The 12,560-nt window shown below is 45.5% G+C and overlaps 1 protein-coding gene and 1 long non-coding RNA gene across 4 annotated transcripts in view; one reads left to right on the forward strand and one right to left on the reverse strand.

Moving 5' to 3' along the window:
* Positions 1 to 10,327, reverse strand: part of PHF20 (PHD finger protein 20) — a 136,841-nt gene extending 126,514 nt beyond the window's left edge. Inside the window, exons 1-2 of one of the 3 annotated variants that reach the window (XM_082430126.1) lie at positions 10,173 to 10,283; positions 6,350 to 6,433 (exon numbers count right to left, since the gene is read on the reverse strand). The gene's annotated coding sequence lies outside the window, so the exon portion shown is untranslated. Of the gene's footprint in view, positions 1 to 6,349; positions 6,434 to 10,172 lie in introns of all 3 variants that reach the window. The other 2 variants (XM_082430124.1, XM_082430125.1) reach the window with 2 other exon arrangements.
* LOC309645400 overlaps positions 1 to 12,560 on the forward strand; it is a 253,464-nt gene that overhangs the window by 222,935 nt on the left and 17,969 nt on the right. The window lies entirely within an intron of this gene.

A 12,560-nucleotide genomic window follows, 5' to 3' on the forward strand; every position in this document is an offset into this window, starting at 1 on the left:
CTCTTTCACTTGAGAGGGTAAGGAAGGAAACAAAGGGAAGAGGGGAGGAAAGTAAGGAGGCAGGAAGAAAAAGGCCCCCCCAAAAAAATTCCCTTACCCTCTTCCCAGATACTTGAAATACTTTCTCTAAGAGCCAACCTTTTCCTTACACAATTAAAATTCAGACAGACAGCAAACACAGGTTCATTCCGAATTACTGAGAATGAATTGGTTAAATCAGCAGATCTTCCCAGAAACAATGGAAAGGGCCTAGTGCCCAGGCTTGACTCCAGATATATTTGCTAAATGACCTTTGGCATATTACTCAACCTCACTGAGCTAATCATCTTATCCTCACAAGTTCCTTCTCCTTTTCTCCCCATCACAGTTTAAGGCTCCAAGACTAGCCAATGTGCCAAGCTAGAAACATGGGCATCACCCTTGCATCTCACTCTCAGTCACCATTTTGTCACATCTACTTCTAGGTTTCTCCCATTGCCCAGTGGTTGCCGAGTTCAGGTCCCCATCAGTTCTAATCCAATTACCGCAACAACTCTCAATGGAGCTCAAAACCTCCAGCCACACCCTCCCCAGATCCAAATCAATATTGTCTTACAAACTGACTTCTGAGTGCTTATTTTATGACATACAGTATTCTAAGTGCTTTACATACACATCGTCTCATTTAGCATCTACCTCACAGGTTTGTAATGAGGATTACTATTATTCCTGTTTCAGAGGTGCAAAAACTAAGGTTCAGAAAGTAAGCTGCCCAAATGACAAAGCTACCAAGTATTGGCACAAGGAGCTGAACCCAGGTAATCTGACTAGCCAACTACTGCACTGTGGCTACTATTCATCAATGCTGCTACAGTAGTATTTCTAAAGCACAAATCTAATAAGACTCCTCTGTTTAAAACACTTCAGGTTATATGTCAATTATATCGCAAATGAAGAAAAAAAAAAAAAAAAGCTCAGTAGTTCCCCTACAGAACAGACTTCAAACTACTAGTGCAGCATCAAGGCCATCAGTGAGCTAGCCATTATGACCAAACCAAACCGGGGGTTGTTAGAAACGGGAGCTTACAAGGAGAGGAGCAGACAAGCTCAGCAGAGGGTCAGCGGCGTATGGTGGTTATGAGCCAGAACTCCGAAATGAGACTGCCTGGGTTTGGGCCCCAGCTCCACCATTTTCCAGATAACCTTGCACAAGTCATTTCCTCTCTGAGCCTCAGGCTCCTTATCTGTAAAATGGGGACAGTACCAGTACCTACTTCATACCTTCATACAAGTGCTGTGAAGATAAAAATTACTTAGCACAGAGTCTAGCACACAGTAAGCCCTCATGCCGCCCACACACCAAGACTCCTTGCAGTGCTGCTTCCTCTGCCTGGTCCTTCAGACTGGGCTCAGCCATCAGCACCTCGCCAAGGGCGCTGGGCCAGGGCCCACTCCATTATTCGCCCATGGCAGCCTTGCCTGCCATCTGGACCACAACCCAGCACCCTACATTGAAACTGCCTGTTTCTGAGCCTATCTATCCTCAGGCATTTAACTCCTCATACGCACCCCCAGCAACTAACAAGCAGCGCCCTTACTTAGCAGTCAGATGCTTGTTAAATGAGATAACCTCAGCTTCCTTATTGGCAAAACAGGAAGAAAGATAGGAAAGAGACCTGTATCACCCACCTTAAGGGATGTAGGGATTCAAGGAGACAATGATATGGAGGCTCTTTGAGAAATGCTATCCACAGGTAAATGTAGGAACTGTTATCACTCCATAGGGGAAGGGGGAGGAAGGCAAAGCACAGGGAACGAGGCCCCTGAAAACAGACCACAATTCTGCCCCTGGAGTCTAAGAAAAGCTGTACCAGTCTATAAATGGCGGAAGGCAGCTCTGGAGCAGGTTTGTGTGGGTTCCTTTTAGGGAAGGGAATCTTTTTTTAAATATACCTGACTAAACCGTTCTTACAGGATTCCTTAATTGAGGCATCACTATATTACAAATGAAAATAATTTGGAGATAGAGTCATTACCCCAGGGGACCTCCAAAGACATTTTCCTAAGTTACAACTGATTCACTGCCCATGGGGCTTTAAAGATAAATAAAAATTATTTAACAGTCAATTAATTACCTTATTCTTTAAGTATTAACTTTTTTTTTTTTAGAGTTATGTTTTTATTTATTTATTTTTTTTAACTTTTGGGTTTTATTTATTTATTTATTTATTTATTTATTTATTTATGGCTGTGTTGGGTCTTCGTTTCTGTGCGAGGGCTTTCTCTAGTTGTGGCAAGTAGGGGCCACTCTTCATTGCGGTGCGCGGGCCTCTCATTATCGCGGCCTCTCTTGTTGCGGAGCACAGGCTCCAGACGCGCAGGCTCAGTAATTGTGGCTCACGGGCCCAGTTGCTCCGTGGCATGTGGGATCTTCCCAGACCAGGGCTCGAACCCGTGTCCCCTGCATTGGTAGGCAGATTCTCAACCACTGCGCCACCAGGGAAGCCCTAAGTATTAACTTTTGTTCCTGCTCTTTATTATTAACACCAGAAAGTGGCTTTTACTGAGTTTTCACCACAGGCTAAATCCTTGACAAATATCTCATTCCCAACAATGCAGAGAAGTTAGCAGTATTATCCCATTTTACAGAGGAGGGAAAGGAGGCTTAGAGCAAATAACTTGCCGATGGTCACCTGGCTAGGAGGAAGAGCTGGGATTTGAGAAACAGGACCTCCTCCAAAACCCACTGTATTTATACTGCGTTTAAAAGTAAGGCCTTTGAGGGAATTCCCTGGCAGTCCAGTGGATAGGGGGCCCCGGGTTTGATCCTTGGTCCGGGAACTAAGATCCTGCAAGACGCGGCCAAAAAAATTAGAAAATTGAAAAAAATAAGGCCTTTAAACAACAAGGTCCTACTGTATAGCACAGAGAACTATATTCAGTATTCTATGATAAACCATAGTGGAAAAGAATATAAAAAAAAGAATGTATATATATGTATAACTGAATCACTGCTGTACAGCAGAAATTAACACAATATTGTAAATCAACTATACTTCAATTATAAAAAAACCACAATTAATATAGGGGATTTTACAAACATTTTGTAAGAGGAATAAAACAAAATAATGGTAACATATACTCAACTCTTCACAGCTCACCAAGTTTTAATAATCTTATAAATTAGATTTTCTTATTCCCATTTTACAGATTAGGAAATGGAGAGAAAAGGGTAACATTTACTGATACTTACAATGATAGATGTGAGGTAGTTATGATGATACTTGAGAAAGAAAACAGAGGTCCAGATATGTTAGAAACTTGCCATGCTGGAAGTCTGCCTCCAATGTCTGTGCTACAGGGAGAGTCCCAAGACGTTTGAGCCCCACGCCCAAGTGACATGTAGCCCCAACAGAGTGGCAGATGCTAGAATGCAAACTCGGGCATTCTGCCTCCAAATTCTGGTCCTTCACCACCACATACCACGCAGCCTGGACATGAAAGGTGGCCTCTTAAACTATCTTGCCTTTCTTAATTGCAGATGTATAATTCTCATATAGGTCACAGCATGACCGATGTCCTACTCATCAAAGCACTTTGGACAGCATTCACCACTCCATGAGACTTAGAGACTGTCAAGCAGACCAAACCAGCCATGCACCGGGGCATCAAGAAGGGGAGAAATGCAGCCTCAGCTAGGAGAGTTTGGCTTTTACAATTAAGGGATGTTTACATGGTCAGGAACAGAATCTGAGATGAGGTGGCAAGGCCACCTCTTGTCTCAACAGTGCCTCAGTCCTGCGTTCCAGGCTGCCACCTGTTTGATATTGTGACTAATGTGACTTATTCAAACCTTGAGGGAGAAAGGTAAGGCAGCTGTAGAGAGGAGGATGTAAGAGCACCAGGCTTGCAGGCAAAGCAACCTGGGTCATTAGCCAAATGACCTTGGACAAATAAATTACTTAATCTCAGTTTTCCTGTCTATTAGATGAGGATAATGGAAAAACTGTAAAGATTCAATAAGACCTAACAGAGTGCTCCAAAAAATGCTAACTAAAATGCCCACATTTCCAGGCTAGGGTTCCACAACCTATAAATCCCAGCACCTGTATAAGCAAGGAAGGCACGTCAATCCACCTAGCAATGTGCCTTTTCCACAGGAAAAAGAGACCTCTTGAAAATCAGGTCTCTACTAGGACAAGATGAGACCTCTTACATCATCTAAGATGCCTGGGAGTCAGTCTTTAAAATCTTAGGATTATGTTCCTGACAAGGGAAAAGCTGTTATCAAATAAAACCATCATTTAAAATCCTTTCCCAGGCCCCTCCTCTTCTTCCTTCCCCTAAATCCACTGATTCAGGAACCACCTCCCTTTCATACAACTGCCCTATTTATGTTTGGTGACTCATACCCAGCTGCTAAAATTTTACGGGATTTCTACAAGCTCACCTCTTCCATTATTTGGCCAAAGAAAGCAAAGGACAGTTGATACCTAGCACAAGATCTAGCAAAGTTGTCACAGCATTACTACAAATCAAGGTTTCAATTTTCAACAGGTTACCCCAAAGTTAATCAACAACCTGTAAAGGTCAGTTGCTGAGATGAATAAGACAGGGACAGCATCCTCCCTCTCCAAGCTTACAATCTAATCAAGGAGGCTCTGACTAAACACACATTTTGGTTTAAAGTATGTTTATCAATAAAAAAAGAACGTTTATCAAGAAACATGTAAACATCCCATCACTTCCTAGAAAGATGAGGAAGGGGGATTAGGAGGTTATATACATCTTTGATCCCTGATTTCCAGGTAACATCAGCAGCTGCCCTTGAGAATAATCAGGTGTTCTCAAATTGTTAGCTTTACTCACTGAAGTTATTTAAAATTTAAATTTCTTATCATTGTCCTTAGCAACTTCTTGTCAGGTTTTGTGGCTGAGTGTGTTCCTAGAAGGAAGAGCATTTAGAAGTAATTTTTAAATGAAGCTTGGGGACTTCCCTGGTGGCGCAGTGGTTAAGAATCCACCTGTCAATGCAGGGGACACGGGTTCGATCCCTGGTCTGGGAAGATCCCACATGCTGCAGAGCAACTGGGCCCGTGCGCCACAACCACTGAGCTTGCGCTCTAGAGCCCGCGAGCCACAACTACTGAAGCCCGCATGCCTAGAGCCTGTGCTCCGCAGCAAGAGAAGCCACCGCAATAAGAAGCACACGCACCGCAGGGAAGAGTAGCCCCCGCTCGCCGCAACTAGAGAAAGCCCACGCGCAGCAACGAAGACCCAATGCAGCCAAAAATAAATTAATAAAATAAATAAATTTGTTTAAAAAAATGAAGTTTGAACTTAGGATACACTTTCAAATTTGATAGGGTGTTTAAGCACCTTTAAAATCCAGGATGAAGAACCAGCTAGCTGACTTCCTTGAGACCTTGAGAGAAGATGGCTAAACGCATTACATTCACTTTCCCCAAACTCCAGCCAAAGGCACACTACCTGCTTCATTTTTAAATTTCATTCTACCTACTCTGCTAATTCAAAGCAAAAAAGCTGGGGTGAGGAGGAGGGAAAAACATTTTTAAAATACACATCAGCTAAGAGAACTTCCAAATAAACAAAATTGCATGTCAACTACAGACTCCCTCTTAGTGATTCAGGGAAGCAGCTAACATTGAATGGAGAATTCAAGGAAGACTTCTTTGAGAAGCTTAGACAGTTCTGAATGAAATAAAGCATGGAAATGGCAGAGGACACGGAGGCAGAAGAATGCTGAAGCTGGGTGTGAAGACAAGGTGGCTGCCTCGGCTAGAAAAGAGGCAGTGGCAGAAGTGACTCGGACATGGAAATGATTGGCAGCATGCCCAAAAGAGCACGTGAAGGAAATCAGATCTGCTACAAGCTCCCACAGACACTGGGTTTCTAAGCAAGGCACGAACAAAGGCTCAGAGCAGGGTAGACCTTGGAGATAATCAGCCCCTCACTTTACAAATGGGGAGAATGAGGTCCAGTAGTATTAAGTAACTTGCCTGAGGTCTCACAGTGAGTGGAAGAGCTGGGACTAGAGCCAAATCCAGATCAAATCCGTTACTGAAGAGGATCTATCTGACACTCATGTGAGGGATGGGGGGAAGGGAGAGGACCAGGACACAAAATAGTCTAGTCATTCAGGTTTGTCCTGATTAGGGCCCAGAATAGGATCATGCTGGGAAAAGGCCACGACAGGTGATAGCCAGGGAAATAGGTACAGATGACCTAAGACACTTAGAAAGGAAAAACCCACTAAGACTTAAAAATAGATGTGGATACAAAAGGAGAGAGAGCATCATAAGCCATGATTCCCACCGAAGAATAATGTCATATTCCCACCAGCATTCACCTCTGTGAAGCTCCATACAGAGACAAGTCAGTGGCTTCCATTCAGGGTCCAGGCACCTGCGTCTCCCAGGCCCATTTCCAGGACCTAGAAAATCGAGAAGGACTCCTTGGAAATTCCAATACCTGTGACCCTGTTGACTTGGAGTATCTCAGAATCACTACCCATGGTAGGGTAATAGATGAGGAACCAGAGAGGCAAGCTGGCTGATTACTACATGGGATTTACTAGAATGATTTTATGTCAAGAATTATGTTTACCTTCAATCAAGAAATAGTTAAGCATTTATTTATTTATTTTTTATTTTTTTACATAAATTTGTTTATTTATTTGTTTTTGGCTGCGTTGGGTCTTCGTTGCTGCGCACGGGCTTTCTCTAGTTGCAGCGAGCGGGGGCTACTTTTCGTTGTGGTGCGCAGGCTTCTCATTGCAGTGGCTTCTCTTAATGCAGAGCACGGGCTCTAGGCATGCGGGCTTCAGTAGTTGTGGCATGCAGGTTCAGTAGTTGTGGCACACAGACTTAGTTGCTCCACGGCATGTGGGATCTTCCCAGACCAGGGCTCGAACCCATGTCCCCTGCATTGGCAGGCGGATTCTCAACCACTGCGCCACCAGGGAAGTCCCAAGAAATCGTTAAGCATTTAAATTTGACAAAATACATAGGTATCAAACTCCTGGAGAAGTTCCAGCCATGATTTTAAAAGTTAAATGCTAGAATAACTACAAATGAATATAAATAGTAGTCCTCCAAAGGGGACTTGTACAAACTCTAAGGAATGCGCGTCTAGATAAAGAGAGAATGGAAAATAATATCCCAGCTTAAAGCTAACCACCACCTTCCTATTTTCAAAGAGAAATCTTTAACTTTGTGCACAGAACCTAACTACTCAAGTGTAGTTCAGTAATACTAACATCACCTGGGAATTAGAAAAGAATATACTCAGGCCCCACCCTAAACCTACTGGATTAGAATCAGCATTTTAGCAAGACACTCCCCACCCCAGGTGATTTATTTGCACATTCAAGTTTGAGCAGCACTGGTGCAGAATACTTTAAGGGTGGACTATATATAGCACTATACAGATAGAGTACCAAACAGGCAAATAAGAGACAAAGTACCTGTTCACTTTCTGTATACCATATTTTATTAGGTACTGCTCAGACAGACCTCCAACGTTTTTTAATGAATTTGGTACTTACTAATGACCACATGATATAAATGTGGGATCCATTTCACTTCCTGAAATAACACAGCTCTAGCGTTTTCATGCACGTCAAATTTAAAACAGCTTAGTTGTTCTGAAAATACAATAATGATTCATTTTATTCAAGTTCCAACACTGAGTTCAGAGCACTTCACCACAAGCCCCATTAATTCCTACAGGTTCCTGGGAGTATCATTAAATCCCCCAGCATCCCTAAGAAGCAGGTGCTTGGCAAACATCCAATCTTCAAATGAGATTCAGAAGGACGTGGTCCTGAAAATGCAGTATTTTTCTGCCTTGTCCTGCCAGGGTAGCTTCTCAGGCTCAAACTCTCTCCCGCACTGAGGCCTCATACAGCTGCACACTCAAGTACTTCCCGAAAGGGAGAAAGGTCAGAGGTGTCATTATCCCATAAGCACTTGAGATTCCAGCTGTGGAGAAATTAATCTGGTTCGTTCCCGCTGAGAAGCCCTGAGTAAGATCTGGAAAGACAGAGGGAAATACAAAAGAAAGAACCTACTGAGAGGCTCTTAGGAGAGGAGAGGTCTCAGACATTTGCAGATTTTAAGGAGGGGGTTGGGGGCAAGGCTTGGCAGATAAGTGAGAGGATTACGGGGAGAGGTAAATATCCATCTCCCACTTCTCCCCCAGGAACAACAACAACAAAAAAAGAGTGACCAAGAGATTTCTCCAAATGACCTCCTTTCTTGATAAAAGGAAGGAAAAAAGCCAATGTAGGGAGGAACCGTATGAGTTGGAAGCAAGACTAAAGAATCTCTTGAGGGTTTTTTGGTTTTGTTTTTTTCCAACGAAGGGAAATAAAGCAAAGGAGAAAACAGTACCCATCTAACCAGAATCTTATAGGAAGCAAACCACCAGGAGGATTAAGAGCCCTGTGAATAACCAAAGAAATGCAAGGGGATTCCTTTCCAGTTTAAATCCAGTGCTGGGGAGTCAGGCAGCCCTGGACTTGAAGCCACTTCCAGAGCAAGGGGAGGAAAAAGGAAAATCTTTACAGCCACCAGGAAGCAGAGCAGTGTCCAAAGAAAGAAAGAAACCAGAAAAATCCCCGGGGATAGGGCAAGCCAAGAGAAAAGAGTTCCTGTTAGCAGAAAAGTAAAAGATAAAGCAGACATATGGGAGACAACATGCAGGCAACCCCTTTAGGATGGGCGGGGAGATCCTCCCCTAGGGGGAGGGGACTTCAGGAGGTAAGACTAGGAAGTGTGCACAGAAAAAAGGCCACAGAAGCAGAGAAAGTGTGGTGCTGAAGATATTTATTCACCAGAGGAAGGAAGAAGAAATAGGTGCACTGCCCTGACAGGGGGAGCACCTAAAGGGAAACAGGGTTCCAAAGAGGGAAGGAAGCTGAGGAAAGAAAATATCTTGGATGGCAAAAAAGCTCAGGAACCATGGACCATCGTATGGAAATGAACAAACTCAGAAAAAAGGTGCGCCATCCCAGATTTAACAAGCACCAGGAAGGTGGCTGCACCCTGAGAATTGTGTAACCAAAAGTAGTGCATGCTGTACATCTGGAGGGCACAGGAAACAAATACACTTTCAGATATGAAAATCTCCCCCAGGAAATAAGGTGGTCGGATTTAGAGAACTCATGAAAAACGGTGCAACCCCAAGAACAGAGTGACTGGAAAAAGCAGTGAATTCCCTTGTGTAAATACAAATATGTATCCTAAAATTTCAGGATTTGGATCTCATTTTCGGTAGACTCTGAAAATGAGGTGCACTCCCAGATTTTGAAAGAGCAGGGAAAGGAAGCAGCCCCTAAATTTAAGAAATTCTGGAAAGCACGTTGCCAGATTTGGGGCCTGGAAAAGGGAATTCTTCCTCGATTTTGTGCTAATATAAGTACCCCCAAAACTTTGGTTATTGGACCCCAGATTTAAGACTCGCTAATGGGAAGAACCCCAAAATTTGAAAGGGGATGCTTACTCAGACTGGAGGCTCGAAAAGGGAGTATCCTCCCAGTTTGGGGGTCGTGGGGCAAGGGATACATCCTCAGTTGGGCAGGCTTTGGAAATTTAGATAACATCCCAGGGCTGGAGCTTAAGAAAGGGGGTGCACCGACCACATTTTCTAAAAACTATAGAGAAAGGGGACACTCCCATAGTCTGGCGCTTGAGAAAGGGGTGTGCTCCCCAGAATAGGATAAAAGAGTCAATAAAAGAAAACGCGTTCCCAAAGCACAAGGCAACGGCAGGGGTTGCTGGTGGAGCTCTCGAGGGCCACACAGCTCAGGCTCCGGCCCTAGCGTTTACACCCCACCCCCAACACGGCCCGCTCCGCGCCCCGGGCCCCGCACCCCGCAGTCCAGCCCCCTCGGGAGTCGCTGATTGGCCGCAGCCACCGTCACTCCTGCGGGCAGCCCTAGGGATTGGGCGCCGCTCGCACGCCCGCCACGCTCTCAGCAGCGGTCCCCGGGCCTCCCTCCCGGCTGGGCGAGCCGGGCCAGGCGGGGAGCGGGGCCGGGTAGGAGACCGGAGCAGCGGTGGCGTCCGTCACCGTCCCCGCCCGCACAGCGCGCGCGCAACGCACCCGGCCCGACCCGACCCTGCCCCAGCCAGCCGGCTTCACCTCGCCGCGCCTTGCCGCGAGCTCACCTCACAGCCCCGCTCCGGCTGCTCCGCTCCGGGTCCAACCGACTGAAGGACTCTGCGTGCTGCGCACCACGTGACCCCGGGGACGCGCCCAGCGTATCCCCCGCCCCCCACACACACGCACCATCGACTCCACCGAGTGACGCAGCGCCTCAGCTGCCCCGCCCTCGGCCCCGCCCCACCCGATCACCGTGGCGACGGCTCGGGCGGGACACGCCCACTGCCCTGAGGCGCGGGAACAGGCCTGCTCCCGGGTCCGGAGCACGAAGTCCCCTCTCACTCGTATCCACTGTGATCACACGAAGCCCAGGACTGGACACTATCCATCACCTGTTAATTTTGCCTCCTGAATGCATCTCGAAGCCTCCTACTTCCCTCCATCCTGCTGCCAGCACTCCAGTCTAGTCCACCGTCACCTCTCTCCTAGATGATGGTTGTCCTCTCCACCCAATTACTCTTCCCCCTTCCAATACATTCACACTCAGACAGCGGGAGCTTTTCAAAACGCAGCTATATTCACAGCCATCCCCTGCTCAAAGCCCGTTGCCCACTGTTCTTCAGATTAAGATCTAAATCTTCACTGTGTGCCAGGCTCTTCAGAGTCTGTACCTAACTTTCCTCTCTCACATTCGCACGCATTCAGCTCTCCCACATTCTCAGTTCTCAGCATCTTTCAAGTCCTCTAACAAGCCAGGTTCCTTTCTGCCTCAGGGCCTTTGCACTCATCCCCCCCCCACTCCGCTTCACCTCATTAGCTCCTAGGAAAGGATTCCAATTAATGGTGTGGAGAGGAGCAGTATTCTGCCTCAGGGGACCAGGTCAGAGTTGCAGCCACCCCCCAAGGGTCTGAGATGTTTTCCCAGTGGGACTAGGGTCCAAAGAGGAATGCTTAACATTTGTTATTTAGGAAGGCAATAATGACTTTATTTTACTTTGGAAAAACAGGGCAGCTAGATTGCACTTTTTAAATGTAAGTGTAATCATGTCACTGCCCTGCGTAGAACAACCAATCTCTCCTCCACCCTTGCTATTTCTCTGGCCACATTGACTTGCTGTCATTTCTATGGTTCTCTCCAAGCTCTGTCCAGGCACTGGGCCATTGACTAGGCTGTTGCTTTTTGCAAAACTAATCCTTTAACAGGTTTCAGTTTGTCATCTCCTCGGTGAGGTCCTCTTTGACTACATTAGCTAGAAAGTGCTCCCCTTGATCTCCTGCCTCGTACAGGGCAATTGCTCTCTACCTTATCACTGTTCATTTTCATCAGAGCACTTAACATAGTTTGTAATTATTTAATTTGTTCTCTTGGTTTTATTTGTCTTTTTCCCCAAAATTAGAGTTAGGAACTATCTTGTATCTACTGAATTGTCAGAGCCTGACAAATAGTAGATGCTCATTGTGTATCTGTGGAAGGAATGAAAGGAAAGAGAATATTTGGGGGAAAAAATGATAATTGAAAATAATGAGTAGATTCTTTTTTAATGACCTGGCTCCATAGGAGAGGTCTTTTCAAATCTGGACTGGAGGCTGAAGAGAGGATTTCCTGAGCTGAGGTAGTCAGGGCAGAGGGCGGTGCTTAGGGAGAGCTTCTAGGAAACCAGGGACAAAAGGTTCAGCTGTACACACTTTGACAACACATATACAAAAGTTGTAACCATACAGAGAAGATTAGTGTGGCCCCTGCCCAAAGGATAACATGAAAATTAGTGAAGTGTTCCATATTTTAAAAAAAATTAAAAACACCTTCTGGAATTTGAGGACCAAAAGTACCTACATGAACTCGGCTAAGGGCTCAGATACAGGAAGAAAGGACCTTCCCAGGATCCTCTGGGTTTATGTTTATTATCATGAAATTGCTCAGATTTTAGTGGCTATTGTAGCATATAGAGAATTTTTTTGCCCCGCAACTGAAGTCATGCCACGAATCCATAGCCCCATACAAATATAACATGTTTCTTTACTTATTCAACCTGCACATATCGAGACCCAGGCTTGAGCTGAGCATCACAGACACAGAGCAGGGGACTTCACTGGCGGCCCAGTGGTTAAGACTCCGTGCTTCCACTGCAGGGGGAACGGGTTTGATCCCTGGTGGGTGGGATCCCACATGCTGGCGGTGTAGCCAAAAACAAAGACACAGAACAGAATGAGATTTAGGCCCTGCTCCCAAGGAGTTTACATCCTGGTAAAGAAATCATCACAATTTGTAAGTTAAAATTCTTTTTGTCTGTTGCAAGTACAAACATGGACACTGTTGCAAGTACAAACAAAAGAAACATGTATTACAAGGATGTTTGGGGGCCCAGAACATGCACAGGAGGGCAGGCTTGGAAAATAAGCGGCACAGAGCAGCTCCAGCAAGAAGCAAGAAACAGCAGCTTCTGCAGCCAGCA

This window comes from Balaenoptera physalus, assembly GCF_965194825.1.
Source record: "Balaenoptera physalus genome assembly, chromosome: 16".
In the NCBI taxonomy this organism is placed as follows: domain Eukaryota; kingdom Metazoa; phylum Chordata; class Mammalia; order Artiodactyla; family Balaenopteridae; genus Balaenoptera; species Balaenoptera physalus.